Genomic DNA, 23,000 nt, shown 5'->3' on the forward strand with positions numbered 1-23,000 from the left:
AGCTTTGGTTTGCCAGTATTTCATTGAGGATTTTGACATCAATGTTCATCAGGGATATTGGCCTAAATTTTCTTTGTTGTGGTTGTGTTTCTGCCAGGTTTTGGTATCAGGATAATGCCGGCCTCATAAAATGAGTTAGGGAGGAGTCCCTCTTCTATTATTTGGAATAGTTTCAGAAGGAATGTTTCTAGCACCTCTTTCCACCTCTGGTAGAAATGGGCTGTGAATCTGTCTGATCCTGGGCTTTTTTTGGTTAGTGGACTATTAATGACTACCTCAATTTGAAAACTTGTTATTACTCTGTTCAGGGATTTGACTTCTTTCTGGTTTAGTCTTGGGAGGGTGTATCTGTTCAGATATTTATCTGTTTTATCTAGATTTTCTAGTTGATTTCCATAAAGGTGTTTATAGTATTCTGTGATAGTAGTTTGTATTTCTCTGAGATCAGTGGTGACATTCCCTTTATAATTTTTTGTTGGGTCTATTTGATTCTTCTCTCTTTTCTTCTTTATTAGTCTTGCTAGCAGTCTATTTTGCTAATTTTTTCAAAAAACCAGCTCCTGGATTCATTGATTTTTGAAAGTGTTTTTTGTCTGTCTCTTTCCTTACTGCTCTGATCTTAGTTATTTCTTATCTTCTGCTAGCTTTTGAATTTGTTTGCTCTTGCTTCTCTAGTTCTTTTAATTGTGATGTTAGGGTGTTGATTTTAGATCTTTCCTACTTTCTGATGTGGGCATTTAGTGCTATAAATTTCTCTCTAAACACTGCTTACCTGTGTTCCAGAGGTTCTGCTACGTTATATCTTTGTTCTCATTGGCTTTAAAGAACTTCTTTATTCCTGCCTTAGTTTTGTCATTTACCCAGTAGTCATTCAGGAGCAGGTTGTTCAGTTTCCATGTAGTTGTATGGTTTGGAGTGAGTTTCTTAATCCTGAATTCTAACTTGATTGCACTGTGGTCTAAAAGACTCTTTGTTGTGATTTCCATTCTTTTCCATTTGCTGAGGAGTGTTTTACTTCCAAGTTTAGAGTAAGTGGTCAATTTTAGAATTAGTGCTATGTGGTGCTGAGAGGAATGTATAGTGTTTCAGAATACCCCGAGTAGGATTGGTATTAGTTCTTTAAATGGTGAAATTCAACAGTGATGCCATCAGGTCCTGGGCTTTACAGGGAGAATTTTTATTACGGCTTCTGTCTCACTACTTGTTATTTGTCTGTTCAGGCTTTGGATTTCTTCATGGTTCAGTGTTCGTAGGTGATACGTGTATAAATATTTATCCATTTTTATTAGGTTTCTCAATTTATTAGCATATAGTCTCATAGTAGCCTTTGAATTTCTGTAGCATCAGTTATATCTCCTTTCTTAGCTCTGATTTTATTTACTTGGGTCTTTCCTCGTTTTTAAATTAGTCTGGCTAAAGGTTTGTCAATTTTGTTTATCTTTCTGAAAAACTAACTTTCCATTTTGTAAATCTTTTGTGTTGTTTTCTGTGTTTCAGTTTCATTTACTTCTGTTGTAAACTTTTTCTAAGTTCTTTTCTTCTAATTTGGGGTTTGTTTTTCTCTTGCCTTTATAGTCTTCTTATATGCATTGTTAGTTTATCAAAGTTTTTTTTTTCCTTTTCAGATGTGGGTGTTTATAGCTGTAGACTTTCTTGTTAGCACCACTTTAGCTGTATCTCATAGGTTTTGGTATGTTATGTTATCATTATAATTTGTTTCACAAAATTTCTTAATGTCCTTTTAAATTAAAAAAAATAACTCCTGGTTATTCGGTAGTACATTGCTTAGTTTCCATGTCTTTGTATAGCTTTCAAAATTCTTATTACTGATTTCTAATTTCATTCCACTGGGGTCGGAAAATACAATTGATATGCTTTCAGTTAAAAAGAACATTTTAAAGACTTGTTTGTGGGCTAACATATGGTCTATCATTGAGAATAAATTATATGATGAGAACATACATACTGCTGCTATTGGATAAAATGTTCTGTAAATATTTATCAGGTCCATTGGGGCTATACTGCAGATTAAGTCTGACTTTTTAAAAATGATTTTCCATCTGGATGATCTGTCCAATGCGGAAAGTGGGGTATTGACACTCCAGCCATTATTGTATTGAGATCTTTGTCTTTTGCTTGAATAATTCTTGATTTGCATATCTTGGTGTTTCAGTGTTGGGCGCATAAATATTTACAAGTGTTATTTACTCTTGCTCAGTTGACCCCATGATCATTATATAATGACATCCTTTGTCTCTTTCTGTAGTTTTTATTTTGAAATCTATTTTGTCTAATTTAAGTATGACAACTCATGCTCTTTCCTGGCTTCCGTTTACCTGGATTATCTTTTACTATTCCTTTTATTTTCAGTCTGTTGGTGTCTTTTTGGGAGAAAGGTGTTTCCTGTAGGCAACAGATTGTTAGACCTTGTTCTTTTTTTTTTTTTAATCTATTCAGCAACTCTGTGTCCTTTATTTGGAGACTTTAGTACATTTATATTCACTGTAAATGCATTTATTGTAGGACAGGTCTGGTGTTGATAAAATCCCTCAGCCTTCATCACTTGAAAGGAAAAAGCTTTTATTCTAGAATTGTATATCCATTGAAAATGGAGAGAGTCACATGACGTAATTAGTGGGTGGCAAAGCCATTTAGGCTTGTGTTCTTCTCTTCATGATGACAAGGTCACCCCCTGCCCTCCCTGGTCCTAGGTGTATCCAGAGTTGCTATCTGAGAGCCAGGGTCTACAGTCAGAAAACAGGTTTCTACCTGGTTCTCTATTTGATTGCAGCTTTGCTGGCACCCAAGTCACAAGACAAAGTCCTTCCCACTCTTCCCTCCTCTTTCCGCCAGCCAAGGAGTCTCTCCCCGTGGCCACCACTGCCCTAGGCCCATGGCATGTACCTCCTGGTTACTGCCAATGTTCATTGAATGTATGAATGAACAGCTTTTTCAGTCAACTTGTGAATGCTTCCAGGCCTGGGACTCTCCCTTCATGGTAGTGCGCTTCTCTTTGGCCCAGGGCAGGTTGAGAAACACCATCCAAGAGCCAAGGCCTGGAAAATTAGGGACCCCAAAAGGCCACTTGGTGCTCTGTCCCACTGTGGCCAAGCTGTGCTTAAGCTACAAAACAAAGTCCTTGTTACTCTTCCATTTTGTTTTCTTAGGCAGAAGGTGAAGGAGGTCCTCCCCATGGCCACCACAGCTGGGAAGATGCTGGGTCACACCTGAAGCCAGCACCTTTCTGAGTCTTCCCAAAGGCCCATGGCTAGTGCAGCCAGGGTACCAGTACTGATTATTAAGTGCCCAAAGACTCTGTAGTCAGAAAGTGATGAATCCTTCCAGGACTGGGCCCTTCTTCTCAAGGCAGCAGGTTCTTTTCTGGCCCCAAGTGTGTCTAGAAATATCTGGAAACTAGGGCCTGGAATAGGAACCCCAGGACCCTTACTGGTGACCTTGCTACTGTGGCTGAGCTGGTATCCAAGTTGCAAGACAAAGTCCTCTTTACTCTTCCTTCTCTTCTCAGGTAGTGGGAAGAAGTCTGTCATGGAACTGTGAGCTGCCCTGCCTTGGGCCGGGGAGGAATAGCACAAGCAGTCTTGTGGCTGCCCCAGATGGTGTCTAATTTGGCCATGTGCTCCCCAAGTCTGCCGGCTCTGATTCCGCTGCAGCAGTACCACTTGCCTAGGAATTGCAGTTCTTGTTGCCCAGACTGCCTTTCAACTTTATTTGGGACCCCAGAACACTTTAGCCTGCTGTGGTGGGGCTTGTGAGAACTGTTTCCAACTGCTGGGATGCATGACTCCCTTCTGTGTGGGGGTGATCTAAATGTTCCTGTGGTGGGTGCCAGCTGAATTCTGCCTTGTGCTGCTTTCTGCTGTGATGGGGAAACACTGAGTTCCCATGCAAGTCCCATGGTTACTGTGCTCTCCCTCTTCCAAGTACACAGATTCTTTCTCTGTACCACATGGCTGCTGGTGAGTGGTGGGGGAGGGGTGTCATTGGTATTTCAAGACTGTCTTTCCTACTGTCTTCAATGTCTCTTTCAGTGACACGAAGTTACACCCAAGTAATGTGCTCATTCACCTTATATTTGTTCTTACGAGGGTGCTGTGTGTGTGTGTGTGTGTGTGTGTGTGTATTTATTTAATTTGGTGTTCCTGTGGGGAGGATGATTTGTGGAGGCTTCTATTCAGTCATCTTGCTCTGCTTTCTTGACTTCTCTTTTGATTTCTTAGATTTAATGTTCATAGTATACTGTTTATTTTCACATATTTGTGAATTTTCCAAAATACATCCTGTTATTAATTTCTGGTTTGATATCATTGTGGTTGGAAAAGATACTTGATGTTATTTCAGTCTTAAAAATATTTTAAGACTTTTTTTGTAGCCCAACATATGATCTGTCTTGGAGAATAGTCTGTGTGCATTTGAGAAAAATGTACGTTCTGCTGCTCTTGTGTGGAATATTCTGTATATATCCATTAGGTTCATTTGGTGTATAGTGCTCAAATTGTTCAAATCTATTCCTTACTGATTTTATGTCTCAGTAATCTATCCATTGCTAAAAGTGTAATATTGAAGTTTCCTATAATTACTGTGTTGCTGTCTGTTTCTCCTTTTAGCTTTATATATTTAGGTACTTCCATGTTGGGTTGTAATTATAGTCTCTGGATTAATTGACTTAATTATCATTATACAGTGACTTTCTTTGCCTCTTGTAAAAGGTTTTGACTGAATGTCTATTTCTTTATAAGTAGATCTTGCTCCTACTCTCTTTTGGTCATTGTTTGAAATTTTTTTTCATCCCTTCCCTTTCAGTTACATGTCCCTTAAGGCTAAGGTGTGTCTCTTATAGGCAGCATATAATTAAAGCTTGTTTTTTTATTCATTCAGCAACCTTGTCTTTTGATTGGACAGTTTAACTCATTTACCTTCAAGGTAATTTTTGATACATAAGGACTACTGCTGTGTTGTTAATTGTCGTCTGATTATTTTGTAAATCTTTTGTTCCTTTCTTCCTGTTTTGTTTTTCTTTTGTGATTTGGTGATTTTCTACACTGATATACTTTAAAAATATATTTCTTTAGCATATTTGAGTTCGTGTCCTTTGTAGGGACATGGATGAACCTGGAAACCATCATTATCAGCAAACTGACACAAGAACAGAAAATCAAACACTGCATGTTCTCACTCATAGGCGGGTGTTGAACAATGAGAACACACGACACAGGGAGGGGAGCATCACACAGTTGGGTCTGTTGGGGGGAAATAGGGGAGGGACAGCAGGGGGTGGGGAGTTGGGGAGAGATAGCATGGGGAGAAATGCCAGATATAGGTGATGGGGAGGAAGGCAGCAAACCACACTGCCATGTGTGTACCTATGCAACAATCTTGCATGTTCTTCACATGTACCCCCAAACCTAAAATGCAATAAAAAAATTATTTTTAATAATAGATGGGGTTTCATCATGTTGCCCAGGCTTGTCCTGAACTTCTGAACTCAAGCTATCCACCTGCCTTAGCCTTCCACAGTGCTAGACTTACAGGCATGAGCCACTGTGCCTGGCCTTGTAATGATACACTTTCATTCCTTTCTCTTTATCTTTTGTGAATCTACTAAAAGTTATTTTCTTTCTGGTTACCATGGAGCTTTCATAAAACATCTTATAGTTATTCTATTTTAAGCTGATAACAACTTAATTATAATTTCATGTGTAAATTCTACACTTTTACTTCTTTCCCCACATTTTATGGTATTGAGGTCTTTATATCTTTTTATATCATGTATCCATTAACAAATTATTGTCGCTGTAGTTATTTTGAATACCTTTGTCTTTTCACTGGTATTCAAGGATTGAAGGTCATATAGGCAACAAATTACAGTATTAGAGTATTCTGAATTTGGCTGTATGTTTACCTTTACCATTGAGGGTTTTTTTTTTTGGGATTTAGTCTCACTGTCACTAAGGCTGGATTGCAATGGTGAGATCTTGGTTCACTGCAACCTCTGCCTCCCAGGTTTGAGCTATTCTCATATCTCAGCCTCCCAAGTAGCTGTGATTACAGGTACCTGCCACCATACCCAGCTAATTTTTGTATTTTTAGTAGAGACAGAGTTTTGCCATGTTGGTCCACTTGACCTCAAACTCCCGACCTCAGATGGACCACCTGCCTTGGCCTCCCAAAATGTTGGGATTATAAGCATGAGCCACTGTGCCCAGCCAGCCATTGAATTTTGTATTTTCATTTATTTCATGTTGTTGCTTAGCATTTCTTTGTTTTAACTTGAAGAACTGCCTTTAGTATTTCTTGTAAGGCAGATCTAGTTGTAAAAATCTCCCTCATCTTGTTTGTCTGGAAATGTCTTTATCTCTCCTTCACTTTTAAAGAACAGTTTTGGTGGGTGTAGTATTCTTGGTTGACAGGTTTTTTTCTTTTTTTCCTTTCAGCACTTTGACTATATCATCCAACTTTCTACTATACTGTGTGTTTACTGCTGAGATGTTCAGTAGTAGCCTTATGAAGATTCCCTTGTTTGTGATGAATATCTTTTTCTCTTACTTCTTTCAAGGTTCTCTGTTTGTCTTTGACCTTTGTCAATTTGATTATAATGTATCTCAGGGTATTCTTTGGTTTGAACATGCTTGGGGTTCTTTGAGCTTTATCAATATGGATGTGTATGTATCTCCTAAGATTTGGGAAGTTTTCAACCATTATTTCTTTAAATAAACTTTTCTCCTTTTTCTTTTCTTCTAGTTGTTCTAAAAATTGTATATTTGTTCACTTGCTGATGTCCCGGAGGTCATTTATGCTTTCTTTGCTGTTATTCATTTTTCTGTGTGTATTCCTCTAATTGGCTAATTTCAAACCACTTTCTCCAAGTTTACTGATTCTTTCTTCTATGTGTTCAAATCTGATTTTCAAACTTTCTATCTCATTTATTTTTTTCATTCTGTCATTGTATTTTTCAGTCGTAAAATTCATATTTGGTCTTTTTTCATGGATTCTATTTCTCAACGAAACTTCTAATTTTTTCAGAAATTATTTTTCTTCTGTTTAGTTGTCTATGTGTTCTTTTGTGTAACATGGGAATTCTTAAATTAAAAAAAAAATAAACTAATCTCTAAAAAAAGAATGGTGATCATTAAAAAATCTGAAGACAAGAGATGCTGGAGAGGATGTGGAGAAATAGGAAAGCTTTTACACTGTGAGTGGGAGTGTAAATTAGTTCAACCATTGTGCAAGACAGTGTGGTGATTCCTCAAGGATCTAGAAATAGAAATACCATCTGATCCAGCAATCCCATTATTGGCTATATAACCAAAGCATTATAAATCATTCTATTATAAAGACACATGCACATGTGTGTTCATTGCAGCACTGTTTACAACAGCAAAGACTTGGAACCAACCCAAATGCCTGTCAAAGATAGACTGGATAAAGAAAATGTGGCTCATATACACCATGGAATACTATGCAGCCATAAAAACGGATGAGTTCATGTTCTTTGCAGGGACATGGATGAATCTGGAAACCATCATTCTCAGCAAACTGACACAAGAACAGAAAACCAAACGCCGCATGTTCTCACTCATAAGTGGGTGTTAAACAATGAGAACACATGGACACAGGGAAGGGAACATCACATACTGGGGCCTGTTGGCGGGTAGGAGGTCTAGGGGAGGGATAGCAGGAGGTGGGAGGATTCGGGAGGGATAACATTAGGAGAAATACCTAATGTAGATGACGGGGGGATGGATGCAGCAAACCACCATGGCATGTGTATACCTATGTAACAATCCTGCACAAACTGCACATTTACCTGATAAAGTATAATTTAAAAACATAAAAAATGATTCTGATTTCTTAGGCAATGCCTAGCTCTCAGTTTCTTTTTGGTGGTTACTAGAGTTTATTATAGATTCATTTGGTGGTGTTATGTTTACCTGATTCTTTGTTATCTGTGTAGTCTTGTGGTAGTGTCTGTGCATGTGGAAGAGAAAACACATTGTTCAGTGTTTACAGACTGTATTCAGCAAATAAAGACTTCCTGTTGGGTCCTTGTGCTGATGGGATTGCCTCTGGAATTATAGTCAAGTGCAGTTGGAACAAGGACTCGTGGCTGCTATTGAGATTGCAGTGCGGTCTGTGGTTTGTGGGACTGCTGTGAGGTTCATAGATAGGTGCGATTCCTTCTGGGTATGGGGAGAGCTTCCACTGGGTTATTGGGTGGGTTCTTGGGCAGGCAAGACTGGATTGGGTCTATACCTGAGAGGGCCTGGGACCATGTCACAGGGGTGTTTCTGGGTCTACAGTGACAATCTAGGTCTGAAGACCTGCCTCTGGGTCATGGAGGAGCATGCCTCCTGTGAAGTTCTTGGGCAGGCATTAGTGTTCAGATTCTGGCTTAGCAGGAGTGGAGCCAGGACACATGACAGCTTCAAAATCTGCAGTTGGATCAGTGTTGGGCCAGCCTGTCTCTGGGAGCACAAATCAGCATCTCATCTGGTGGATACATAGGCAGGCAGTACTGTTTTAAAACACAGCTAAGAAGGTGTGAAGTGAAGTTATAGGGTTGTTTTAAGACCTGCTGTAAGACTGAAGTTTGTAGACTTGCCTTTTGGGGAACACAGAAGGGTGTGGGTCCTGTGGTGAAACCCTGGATTGTTAGGAATTCTCTCAGACCCCAGCTAAGAAGGGTGGGGGCCAAGAAATAGGGCTGTTTCAGGATCTACGGCTGGGTACAGAAGTTGGCAGGCTTGTCACCTGAGTCATGGGTGAGTGTGATTCCTACCAGGTATCTTGGCAGATGTTTCTAGTGACAAGACCGAAGACAAGTGTACCTATAGCCAAGTACACAGGGGAGTAAGGCCATTTCCTTGTCTGTAGCTGAGACTACCATTGGCAAGCCCACTGCCTGGGTGTGGGACTATCCTATCAAAACAACCCTCTTCCTGGTGTGATTCTGTCCTGTGCGGCTGTTGTTTTGAGCAGTGGTCGTTTATATCTGTCCACCTTCTCTCCCACCTAAGTGCATGTCACCAGCCGATGGAAGATTCGACGGACATGGACGTGAGCCCCCTCAGGCCCCAGAATTATCTTTTTGGTTGTGAACTAAAGGCCAACAAAGATTATCACTTTAAGGTGGATAATGATGAAAATTAGTACCAGTTATCTTTAAGAACAGTCAGTTTAGGGGCTGGCGCAAAGGATGAATTGCACATTGTTGAAGCAGAGGCTATGAATTATGAAGGCAGTCCAATTAAAGTAACACTGGCAACTTTGAAAATGTCTGTAGAGCCAATGGTTTCCCTTTGCTTTGAAATAACACCCCCAGTGCTCTTACGCTTGAAGTGTGGTTCAGGGCCAGTGCATATTAGTGGACAGCACTTAAGTAGCTATGGAGGAAGATGAAGAGTTAGACGATGAAGAGGAAGAGGATGTGAAACTCTTAAGTATATCTGGAAAGCAGTCTGCCCCAGAGGTGGTAGCAAGTTTCCACAGAAAAAAGTAAAACTTGCTGCTGAATGAAGATGATGATGATGATGGTGATGATTTTGTTGGTGAGGAAACTGAAGAAAAGGAGTCAGCGAAGGCATCTATACGAGATACTCCAGCCAAGAATGGCCCAAAGTCAAATCAGAATGGAAAAGACACAAAGCCATCATCAACACCAAGATCAAAAGGACAAGAATCCTTCAAAAAACAGGAAAAAAACCTCCTAAAACACCAAAAGGACCTAATTCTGTAGAAGGCATTAAAACAAAAAATGAAAACAAACATAAAAAACGGTGATTCTCTTTCCAGAGTGGAAGCCAGGTTCATCAATTATGTGAAGAACTGCTTCTGTATGTCTGACCAGGAGGCTATTCAAGATCTCTGGCAGTGGGGGAAGTATCTTTAAGAAAATGGTTTAAACAATTTGTTAAAAATGTCCCATCTTATTTCATTTCTGTAATGGTTGCTATCTGGCTGTCCTTTTTATAATGCAGAGTGAGAACTTTTTCTACCATGTTTGATAAATGTTGTCCAGGTTCCATTGCCAAGAATGCGTTGTCCAAAATAACTGTAGTACTTAAAGATGAAACTCTACGTTTTGCTTGGTTTAAGTGCGAGTGGAATGTTATGAGAGGACATAGAAGTAGCAGTGGTCAAACATTGAAATGGTGGGGAGACAAAAATATACATGTGAAATAAAACTCAGTAATTTAGTTAAAAAAAGAAACAACACGCTCTTCAGTATTGCATTCCACAGGGATTTGCAACCTCCTGCCTGGGTCCCTAAGCTCCCACAAGGGCACTTTTGTCCATAGATGACTGCCAGGTTAACACTGCTGTTGGGATTGTGGGGGATATGAGTCGGGGACTCCCTATTCTAACATCGCTTCCCTCTCTTAAGTGACTTTTGACCAAGCTCCAAAGATACTGGTTGGGTGTTTCTGTTGTGGATGGTTGGGGACATGATGTTTAAACCAAAACCCAAATGGTGAGTAGAAGTTGTCAGATGACAAGTCATGGAACGATAAACCTAATTTGGGAGGAAGTTTGTGAGTAGAGATGAGGCTGGATAAGTATGAACTGTTCTTTCATTTGGTAGAAAATGAACTTCCTGAGATAGCTGAACAGTTTGTTCATGTGTGTCCTGGCATGCTACTGCTTCCTTATGAGATGAGAAACTAATTTCTAGAATAGACCCTGGCCTGGGAATATAGCTTAGTTCTTTAATGAATAAGATTTTAAGGTAGGTAGGAATTGGGTCCTGGGAAGAGGAATTGGTATCATTCTGGTAAACACATCCTTCACCAACACAGGTCCTAAAGGATATTTAACAAGAGGGGCAAGAAAATAGTCTGAGTAAATTTCTTTTTGTTGTTGTTTTTTCATTAGACTAATTACCTGATTTTCTTTAGTGAAGTCTTGATTTCTGTTAATCCCTGGTTTATGAGATGAAGTGTTTGCCTTGCTCTAGTATCTGCTTTCATGGTATATTTCCCTTCCTAGCAAATTGAGAAGGCATATGCCAAGACTCAGTTTCTAACAGGAAGTTTATTATTCTCAAAGGAAAACACTTTGGGGAGAGAAGCATTATATTAAAAGGAATGGATATACTTTCTCAGCTTGAAACATACTTACGAGCCTCAAGAGGCAAAGTAGAGATTCCCCAGAAGAGAACTATAGAAACAAAGAAGAATGTGGACTGAGCTCTTTCTCTCTGCAGGTAACCATCATTAATGGATTGGCTGTAATATGGAGTCAGGCTGACATTTTGTTTTAAATATTTTTCTTGTGATGGGATTCATTTCATTACATGGTTCATTTAGAATTTCCTAGGCCCACCCATGGGCACTATGTTTTATGAAGTCCAAGTGAGTCAGTAACCATCTCCCTATATACACAGCTAAAACCGACAGACACTAGAGATGGAAACATTTTCAGTCCTGTGATTGTGGTTTGAGTTCTGGATGTAGCTCACAGCAGATGGACCTTGGGAGCCAGGAAGAGAGTAGTATTGTTTATGAAACAATATTGCCTTGGTTTTTAAGTGTAGGTTTAGGTCCTTATAAATGTGCTTAAAAAGACAAGATAAAGCCGAAAGAGTTAAAAACCCAATTTCACTTCTAGATTTGTCAGTTATGAGCTACATGGTCTTGGAAAAACAATTTATCTGAGCTTTAGATTTCTTACCTCTAAAGTAAGAATAATTTGTAAAAAGTAACTGCTGTTTAGCATTCACCATGGGTCTGCTTGTATTCTAAGTGCTTTACAAATATCAACACATTTAATTATAAGAAAGTTGTGAGATAGATACTGTTTTTTTATTTTATTGATGCAGAGACTGAGGTATCAAAAGGTAAATCATTTTCTTAGTGTCACAGGAAGTAAGGCGTAAATGGGAGCAGGCAGTCTGGCTCACATCTTTGTATGTTTTTAGCCACTCTGATGTTAATTATGCCACCTTATAAGGTTTTATGACGATAGAGAAAGATATAAATGTTTTCACTCACTGTTCATTTATTGCTCAACCAAAAGTGCAACAGCTGATGTGTGAGGGCTTATCAGGGTGCGAGCCATTACTTCCTGAGATGGCCGAACAGTTTGTTCATGTGTGTCCTGGCCTGTTACTTCTTCCTTAAGAGGTGAGAACTCAGTTTCTAAAATAGACCTTGACCTGGGAATGTAGCTTAGTTCTTTAATGAATAAGATTTTAAGGTAGGTAGGAATTGGTTTCTACACAGGGGCCTGGGAGAGGAACTGATACCATTCTGGGATGATATCATGATTGTATATGTATGTGTTAGGTCTCAGGAATTGCTTGAATGTGTGGCCAACATTTTTTCTCAAGCAGGTAGTCATTTCTTCGGGTTGTCTACTAATTTAGATAGAATGAAAAAGAAAAAAAAGTTGTAATTTCGGATAGCTCATAGAAAGAAAAATGTCAATTCATTAAGATGGATATGAAAGTAAAAAAATGTGGGGAATTTGGTTCATGCACTGAATCTGAGTATGTACTGAATTAGCCAGAACAGACTAATCCCTAGAAAAAAAATTAGAAACCTCGGTGACTCAACACAAAGCTTATTTTGCACCATGGTCTGGCATGAGACCTTTTGGGGCATCTCTTTTCCAAGCAATGACTTTGAGACTCTGGCTCCTTCCATCTGTGGCTCTGCCCTACCCTAGGTCCTTAGAAGAGAAGGAGAGTGGGAGCAATTTGTAAGCCAAACCTGCCAGTAGCTTGCACTGTTGTGCTCACATTTCATTCATCAGAACTCAGACACATGCCTCAACCTAAGTGTCAGGGAGACCAGGAAATGTAACCCAGCTCTGACAAGGAGGAAAAAAGAAATGGTTTGGGGGACTACTTTTTAGTCTGCCACAGGAAACTAAGCTCAATAATGAAAGAACAAAGGATTGCTTCCTTTCTCTGGTAGATCATATTTTTGACCCTAATTGTTTATTCTTTGCTTCCCTCTGAGAGATTAGACATTCTCTCCAATTTCATATAACTTGCAGAGTCCCCAACTGTGGAAGGAATGTGCTTTCTGTCTCCATTGAAATTAAGCTTGCTATGCTATTTGCTTTAGCCAATAAGATGCAAATTATACCACTTTGTGGCAGAAACTTAAAGAGCCATTGAATTTTTGGCTCTTGCTCCTTTCTCTGTGCCATAAGAACAGCATGTCCCAAAAAGAACTGGTCCTTCAACCTGTATCCTAGAATGAGAAGACCTGTAGAGCAGAGCCAAATAGAGCTGAATAGAGTAGATAGGAGCTGCAGCAGCTGCAGCTAACCATCAGCCTCCAGTATAAAGCAGGAGCAGGAAATCACTGCTTGCTATGAAAAGCCACTGACAATTTAGAGTTACTTCTCATATCAGCAGATTGAACTAAAAGTCTTCATTTGGCCTATGCATAATTTCATTGCAGGTAAGAACATTAAAGCTGAGCAGTGCTGATAAGTAAGAGATACAAACCAATCTTTATTTTTTAGAACTGACTCTCACAACTGATGTTAGTTTGTATTTGAGGTATGTAAAGGCCCTTTACTTAATCTGCAAATAGTCAATCAAGTAGCTACGTCATTTTCTTTCTGCTTTACTTCTAACAGAAATGAAATTCTAGCATTAAGGTCATTAAATAGTCATAAAATAAACATGTTGCTATTAGGCACAAATTGTTCTTAAAATAGGTAAATATTAAAGGGGATTGAGAAGGCCTGGGAGCAGGGATTGATTAAAGACAGTATCCCAGTAATTTAGGAACACATATGGCTGGGCATGGTGGCTCATGCCTGTAATCCCAGCACATTGGTAGGCCAAGGTGAGTGGATCACTTGAGGTGAGAAGTTCAAGACCAGCCTGCCCAACATGGTGAAACCTGGTCTCTACTAAATATACAAAAATTAACTGGAAGTGTTGGTGCACACCTGTAGTCCCAGCTACTGGGGAGGCTGAAGCAGGAGAATCACTTGAATCCAGGAGGCAGAAGCTGCAGTGAGACAAGATTGCACCATTATACTCTAGCCTGAGCAACAGATTAAGACTGCCTCAAAAAACCCCCCAAAAAACCTACACATACTAAAAAGATTGTTGTAATATTTTTGATTCCTTGGGACATTGAAAGCAAAGTTTTGAGAAAGTAGAACAAAAAATAGTTATGTTTTAATCAAGGAAGAAAAATAGGATGTATCAAGGGGATATTTAAGACTAGTGAGCCTAGGTAGAGCTCTGAGGACTGCTGGGTAGGAAACGACACAAGGACTGTGGGTCCCTGGATTGGGGCAGAGGGTAAGTTAGGAAGCTGTAGGGGTGTAAGAGGAGTACTAGATCTATAGTTGGCCTCATTTACCATTGTTGACAGATTTTGCAAATAGTTTGAACTTATATAGTGAAAAAAATGTATAAAAGTATGATCAATTCATTGGCTATTGGTTATATAAATGAAATCATTACTGAAGTTATGATATTTGCCATTCATTTTTTTCTTTAAAATATTAGGCTACATGCTAGAATGTAAATTGATATTTTTCTGGCACATTTGTTTATTAAAATTATGTTGGATAGCGTAGTTACATGTTTGGACATAAGCTTGGATAGGGTATAAGGTTTAGATGAGTGCTGAGGTCATCTTCATGATACCACATTTGGTTTGAATTTAATGATATTCTGATGTTGGGCAAACTTTATGTTTGATTCTGGGTGAGTTAGTGGTAGGTTTCTTTTACTGGTTGCAAATAACAGAAAATACAACTTGAAATAGGTTACATGATAAAATTTGTTTGTCACATCACTGGAAATACTAGACCGAGGTCAGGTTTAATAATAAACTACCTTTGGCTTGGTTTCTTTTTGATTGTCTCAGCTCTGCTTTGGGTCACGTGTCTTCTTTCGTCTTATGCTGGTATCCTAAGTATGACTGCCAGCAATAACCTGGGGCTGCGTGCTTCTTCCTTTGCATTCAGGAGTAGGAGAGCGATTGCTTTTCACACCAAACCAACAACATTTTTGAACTTTACTCTGACTCTTCCAACCTGAACCTATCATTGTGTCCAGATTTTGCTCATTTCTGAAGCAACCACTGTGATAAAATGAAAGAAATTGGATTCCTTGACTTAACGCTACTCAAACTACATGGCTTAGGACACAATTAGGAAAGGGCAAGTTCTTCAAAGAAAGATTCTTAGGTAGTAGGCAGAGTGGGGATAGTTCTTGGGCAAGTAACAGATGAATGTCCTGTGTAGATGACATGGACTCTGTTACCAGCTCTTATTTCCAGTCTGGTTGAGGGAGGTGGAACAACTCAGGGCTTCAGAGACAACTCAGTGCATCTGCTTTCTGGCCTCGTTTATGTCACATGCTAGTGCATAAGGTTTATGACTCTTATAAATCTCAATTTTTTTATCTGTGAAAAACATTATCAGTACTTTCTTGACTTCTAGACATCAGTGCTTTCCAGATGTGCCACTAGCTAATGATTAGCACAGAAAAATAGATGCTGTAAAATACAAGATGCATCCCAATTTCAGCACATGTAAAATATTTTTAACAACAGTGAATCTTGGATCTGAAGATGTGGTGGTAAGGCTTGACATTGAGGTTTGTTTTAAAGATTTGCCAATATGGCATGTGGTAGGCAAGAAAACACTGCATTATTCATCTTACTTGGGACTGGTTAGTTATTTTGATGGGGGTTTATCATCTTAGTTTCAGTATTAAATTTTTGTCCAACTGAATGTGAGTATTTGGGCAAGCACTTCTGTGCTCTCATGCGTGAAATGAGTGGTTTGGATTGAATGATCTCTAAGTTCTTCCAGTTTTATAGCTGTGAATGCTGGCACTGATCCACATTCCTAAAACTAACCTGAAATTTAAGCAGCCTCTGAGATTTAGAGGGCAAATGGCCGAATGATTGGATGAATGGCCTTTTCCTTTTAAATTATGCTCAGTGTTGGCCCACAGACCAATGAAAGCCAAATCACCTCTGTCTGGTTTGTAATACTGCTGGCACCAAGCAACTCACCTTTTAACAAACCAACGTGGAAAACTTCCAGTGCATCTGCCACTCTAATTTATACTCTAGAGGACAAGGCTGACTGGAAAGGCCATGGAAATGACTAACTTTATTCCCATTTGTTCAATTACAGCGTCCCTTTTAGAAAAGTAGTTTTGTTGTTCAAGATTTGAGTATTCACCCTTGTTTCTGGAAGAGGCATGTACTGTCCATAAGACTAGCAACGTGAAAGTAGTTAACACTTTGACAACATCTGTAAATTATTCCCTAAACAATTTTTCTAAAGAAGTACAAGTCAAAACGTCTGCATTTCAAAGACCACACTGCTCTAAAGATTCTGCCTTTCTATTTATGACCAAAAGTTCAATGTTAGGGAAAATTGTCCATTTTTTCCTAATCCTTTTCTCTTCCAATTTGTTTTAAATGTATGACCACCTTCTTGCTCAAAATGAGATGACTCATCTTATTTCTCATCACCTTGTTTATAAGCCCTGTTTTCTAGCCATGTAAAATAAGAGCAAGTTAGGCCCTTTGGGAAGTGGAATTATTACTTTTAGGCTAATAATCTCTCAGTATAATCAAGCAGCAATTCACCAATGAGTGTACATAATACAACTTCATAAGTGTACCAAATAGCTCATGAAGAGTTAATTCTTCTGGAAAAGGAGAGGGGAAGAAAAATATCCAAGATAACTATATCAAGTCTTTGCTAGGCATTTTCACATACATTAATGTATTCCATAACAATACCAGAAAATATGTGGGATTATCTCTATTTCTGTCTGAGAAAGAGTTTCAGATGGAATATGTAACCCAGGGCCAATAAATTAAAAAATCCTAATTATAAGCATGCAAATTTGGTTACAAAGCTTTTTATCCTCTTCTTAATGCACTGTGATAATCTGAATTTTCATTTTACAAAATTCTGCATTGATTATTGTAATAACACTTATTGAGTATTTACTCTGGGTCAGGCATTATGCCAAGTACTTTACATGCATTATTTCATTTAATTCTCATAACAAACCCTTCACATTATCTTTATTTTGAAGATGAAGAAATAGAGCTAATAAGGAGCACAGTTTCTTTTCTCTATACTGTAGCCAGAGATTTTTTAAAAAATGAAAATCTGATTATGTCCTTCTCCTGGGTTGAGTGTTTCAGGGGCTTTCCCTTCTCGCAGTGTGTGTGGTTCGACCCCAGCTGGCTCTCCAACCCTGTCTTGCTTCACTTCTCCCCACAGCTCTTTGCTCTGCAGCCACCCTTGTCTCATAGTGGGGCTCCCTCTTGCAAGAACATTCTCCTCCCTAACACTCTGTCCACGCTTCACTGGGATAACTCATTCTTCAGTTCTCATAACGGTGTTACAGAAACCGTCCTGATCCAACACAGGACCAAGACCATCTACTTTTATAGCATTACTCACAGTATAGAACTGCCGTTATTTTGATTACTGTAAGATCCATGAAGACAGGGGCTGTATTTGTTTTTATCATTATTCCTAGTGGCAAACACACTTCTTGGCACTTAGAAGATATATAATATTATGTTTGTTAAATAAACGAACTGAAAATTTTTGACTACAAAGCTCTTATCAATAAGATTTATTAATAGAGAAAACATCTATGCAGCAGGTGGTGCATGAACTATTCAACATTTTAGTTTCTTTTTCTTAAATCCAGTTATTCTACCCCATTTGAGCAGTAAGGAATTTAGGCCATCGATGTCCTAATTGGAAAGAGCAAATGGTTCCTTGAAGAAACTATAGGACTTGATGTTACAACATTGTTCACTTCTAAAGGATACAACCAGGTATAAGAAAGAAAGCTAGGGAAAGAAGAATACATTGGCTGAGTGAGATAAGAGAATGGCCTCTAAATTAATGATAAAGTTGGGAGAGTTTGGCCACTACGAGAGTTAGATACCAGTATGGATTGCTCTGTATTCACCTCCAAACATTTGGGAGAAGATGATTAACCTCTTTAGGTCATGAAGATTGAGAAAAAAGGAGAGGTTTATTAGTTTACAATCTGTCACAGTTGCTTAGGAAACTGTAAGTACGACAGAAAAAGACTTGTGTCACTCCAGGTAGAGAGAATAAAGCAGAGATGATTGCATGGGTGAGTAGGCAGATGAGCCTGAATGTAGCCTTAGAGTGCCTCAGTGGGGGTGAACACTTACATACGTTTCCATGGACCTTGGGGAAGCACGGATGAGACTGAGAGTTGGTGGTCTGAAGAAGTCTTACAGACATAACACAGGGATGCAGGCACAGATGGAAGGGTGGGTTATTCAAGCTAGAGGCCAGATGGGCTACATAACAGTCTCTGTGGATTCTAGCAGGGGAGAGTGCAGACAGCTGAATGACAGTCCTGGAGATGAGCATAGCCGTGATAGAGTGATTGAATAGCCTGTGATGGAATGATGGGGCCTCTGAGTGACAGCGGGCCAGGGCATATCAAAACTAAGAAATATATACCCCACCTAACCCACTGTATTCCAGGAAAATCAGGCAAGAGAGTTTCTTAAGCTTGGCTGAGTTTAATTCTAGATGTTAAAATAGGTTTATCTGGAAGCGACTAGAGAACATCTATCTCCAGGGAAATGAAGTATGCAGGTAGAAATTATGTTTAATTACAGGAATATATACATATGAATTTGTGGTTCTTGAGAAATGGTATCTCCTGCAACTCTATTATACTTTTCTTTTGCAAACACATTTTACAATAATTAAATGGCTGTGTATTTTAGGGTCTGTAAAATCGATGTGGCTAAAACGTATGCTGCCCTTCTCTAAGTCCTGAAGAAAATACACTTGGCCTTCCATTCCCAGAATCAGTAAATCCAGTGGTGGTGATTGCCTTCTTCCATTATATCAGTAAGACAGTAGCCACTGCATAATTCATATGAAGCAAGTTATTCAGCCCTCAAATGTAAATTGCTCACAGAAAAGGAGAAATACCACTTTTTATTATTTTTCCATATAACCTGGTATTATTGCATTGAAGATAAACTGCCTCAAATTCCAATTTACCAAACCAGAATACTCTAATAAAAGCAAGATCTGTCAGGTGGCCAGATTTAGCCTTTTCATTACTTTGAATCACTGGCAAATACAAAATTTTCTAATATAGTAATGTTTTCTTTTCACATTCTGTTCTGAACTGTAACTAGGGAAAAGCACGAGACTTCTAGATCCAAATTTGGGATGTTGTCCATTTTGTTGTTTACTTTTTCAAATGTTTCCTCAAAACATAAATGACCTTTTGAGAGCAGTGTCTGGATTTTTGATATTTTGTTGAATGCTTCTTGAACATATCTCAGCTTTTTCAAGGAATAAGAAGCTTTTTGAGGCTGTTTGGCAAAATAGGTACATTATTTTTCGTGTCAGATAATAATTGCTTGATTCTGTTTTATCTAATTACTAACTTGGTATAATGAATACATAATATTAAAGGAAAATAATTGTTGCCTTTTTTTCTTCGCTCCCCATTAAGAATCCATCTCATTTTTCATTTGAGAGTGACTTAGGATTCTCTTGCCTTCTATTCTCCTTTTTAGGAGGGGAGAGATGTGACATAAAGTGGTTTTATTCAGCACTAGAGCATTTGTTTTGCATTTCATTTTATTTCAATTTCCTCCAACCAGCAATGAGGACAATACCTTGTAATACACCATTAATAAACAATAAAGACACTTTAAGTTCAAAAGCTGATAAATATCCTTTAGATAATGCTACTTTGAATCCTGGGTTATTTGCCTTGAGAGTCTACATTGATCATGTTAACAGGATAATTTCCAAATAGTTGTTGTTCAGATGCACTGCCAGATTGGGCATGTTGACTCTTAAAGATTTATCCAGATTTTTATTTCATGTAAATGACTGAGAAGACCAACTGTAGTGAAATTAAAATTACTTACACTGTTAAATTTTACTCAGTTTTGGTCCCTGATGAAAGAGATTCATCACCAAGATCAACTTAGACAAACTTAGAAAAATATTTGCTTTTAATTTTTTTGTTATAGTTGGTGGAAAACTTGTTGATTTTCTATTTAAAATTGCTAAATGCTAATTATAATATTTATATTATTTAATGATTATTACATTGGGCAGCAAGTATTTCACAAATTATACAAAGTATAAAAGAGAAGCATTTTATGTGATTGTACACTGTCAACTAAAAGTGAAAATTAGATATACTCAGAATTATCTCTGAAAACCCTTTGCATCTCAGATTTATCAATCCGGACATCTTTCCTATATTCCAGTCTCAAATAGTGAATTGCCTGCATCTCCACTTTCAAATCTGATAAACTGAATTTTACTATTTCCCAAAAGAAATCACTCACTCTACCTTCTCAAGTTGGTTCTGCCTTTCCAAACTCATCATGGAAAATCTGTTGTTTTCAGTTGTTCAGATCAAAAGCTGGAGTCATCCTGAACTCTTACCTTTCTCTCAAACTTCATACACAATTGGTCAAAAGATCTCTGTGGCTTGACCGTCAAAACATTTAGAACTGGACCTGTTCTCACCACCTGCACTGGTTACTGCTCTGCAGCATCATTCTTCATTTGAGGTTATTGCAGTAGGCTCCTCATTGGCCTTTTCCTTCTGCCCCTTCAGTGTACTTTCAACATTGCAGTGGGAATGATCCTTTTAACATATAAAAAGAGTCGAGTCATTCTTTCCAAAAATCTATGATGTCTCCCTGAGTCACTCCTAGTAAAAGCAGCTTTAATCTCCAATACTCTACATGCCTTGCCCCCTTTACATTCTGTTAACTCTGTTCACTGTCTGACTTCTTTCTCTCTCACTCATTTTCCTCTAACCACACAGGGCTTCAAGGTGTCCCTTAAGCAACCCGGGAGTGTCCTTTTCTTAGAACTTTTGTATTGAAAGTTTCCACTATCTGAAAAGTTCCTCCTCTGTAGTGGTGCATGGGTAACTTTTTTACCTCATTCAAATCTTTGCTCAAAAACCTTCCAATAAAGCTTACCTTACTCATCCTATTTGAAGTTGCAGTCTACCCATTTGTCTGACCCTCTGCCCTGGCTCAGTTGACTACCTTTACTCTGTTTTACTCTTTAATTTTTTCTTAATACCTAGAGCTTTTTAACATACTATATAATTTACTTATTTATTATATCGTCCGTCTTTCCATGTTAGAATATAAGCTCCGTGAATGTGAGGATTTTTGTTTTGTTTACTTCCAAGCACATAATAAGGTCTTGAAAGTTTGTGTTCAGTAAATAATTAAGTAATTAAGGTCAGTCAAAACTGAATTATTAAAAGTCAAGGATGAAGATGAATTATTTTATCATATTCTTATATTTTAGCTTTGGCTTTGAGTTTTCTTGGATATTGGAGAATAAGGTTTAGTCAAAAGGGTTGCCCCAGTACTCCATCCCTTCATCTTAACTCAGCCAAGAAATGAATACCTGGATGCTTTTCTGGTTGGTGTGTTGGACTGGTCCCTTGCGTGGATATTGATGTCTTCAAGGCCATAGTAGGATGGAAGACCATGACAAAGATGCCATTTTCCACAAGACAAACTACTTGAGATTCTCATGATTAAATCAATGAGGGGAGGGATATTATATGTGTGTTATAACTGAATAAACTCAAAGAGCAGAGGTTTTTTAAAGTTAGATGTCCAGAGGGAGCAAGAAGAACACTATCCTTAAGAAGAACTCTTGAGAAACATGAGATGGAATAAACAGTTACCGTTAAAGAGAGAGAGACATGCTGGGTAGAGTCAAACTTTGGCTAGGGCAAGATGTTTTTGAGATTGGACACAGATCTCCTGCAATGGAATAGTGACTAATACAAAAGTAGGGGAGTTTGCAAAGCAAGTGTAAACTGAAAAAAGATAACTATTTCTTCTACTCAAATGAGAAAGGCTAATTTGGTTTGAATTTCATCAGAGAAGAAGTCATGGTTTATGCCAGGATGCTGGGTATGGATTATATAGTAAGGCAGACAGACTATCATTCTTTAGAGGTGATCATTCTTTACACTTGGAGTCCAAACAGAATGTGACATTTGACTAAAGAACAGTCTTCGGGTCTCACAAGATATTTTTTGGAGCTTCACGAAGCCGATTTAATTTCCGCTGCTTTTATTATCCATATATTCACTGGAACCTGGTATAGAACACGTCTGCATTGCTCTAAATCGCTCGACAGCACTTTGGAAAATGCCACTTTATTTGTAGCTATAATTAAGTTCAAAGGGATATTTTTGTGTTAAGACTTGAAGGAAAAGACATTCAAAACTTTTAAAAATAAAATTATACTCTCATTATAAGAAGTAGGCTAACTAGACGACATCAAACATTTATTAGTAGATCAGTACTTGGGAAAAATACTCTATTTCCATGCTCTGATGCTTTTGTAAATTAAAGAAAAACATCCTCATTTTCTCATCAGAATATCTGTTTTCCATGTAAATTAATCCATGAATATTCTATAAAATATGGAACCAGGTTATTTAAAATTTATTGTTTATATTATATACTAATCATAGGTAATTTTACATTAAAATTAGTTAAAAGTTTCAATTAATAGTGATCTGATCTACTTTACAAATTACCCATTGGCATTTCATGTATGCCTATATATTGAAAATGATTTAAGGAGATTCCAGGTTGGTGAATACTTTGAGGTCCAGTGGGGATGGTGCCCCCTGAGAGAGCACAGGTCATCAGTCCCCCTCCCTTGCCTTATACATCTCTTACATTGAGTTGTTGCTGAATTGTCAATTTTCCACACTGTGGAACGTGACTGTTTCGTTCATTAGGGAAAAAACCATAACAGAAAAAACAAATGCAAACACACACAAGAACTTTTTATCTTAGTTATTACGATTATAGTGCAATCTTTAATACAATGTGTGTTTTATTTGAAAAGAAAATGCACAATAAAATGAGAATGACACTTTACACTTATAAATAGTTAAGAAAAGAGATAAGTAAAAAGTTCAGGAA

General features: G+C 38.1%; 1 pseudogene; it reads left to right on the forward strand.

The window, feature by feature from the left end:
* The first annotated feature begins 9,051 nt into the window (after positions 1–9,051).
* On the forward strand, positions 9,052–9,907 carry LOC105711583 (nucleophosmin-like; annotated as a pseudogene).
* Positions 9,908–23,000: the final 13,093 nt, after the last annotated feature.

The sequence above is a fragment of the Aotus nancymaae genome, unplaced genomic scaffold (assembly GCF_030222135.1).
Source record: "Aotus nancymaae isolate 86718 unplaced genomic scaffold, 86718_ANA_hifiasm-v0.15.2.pri h1tg000108l, whole genome shotgun sequence".
Lineage (NCBI taxonomy): Eukaryota > Metazoa > Chordata > Mammalia > Primates > Aotidae > Aotus > Aotus nancymaae.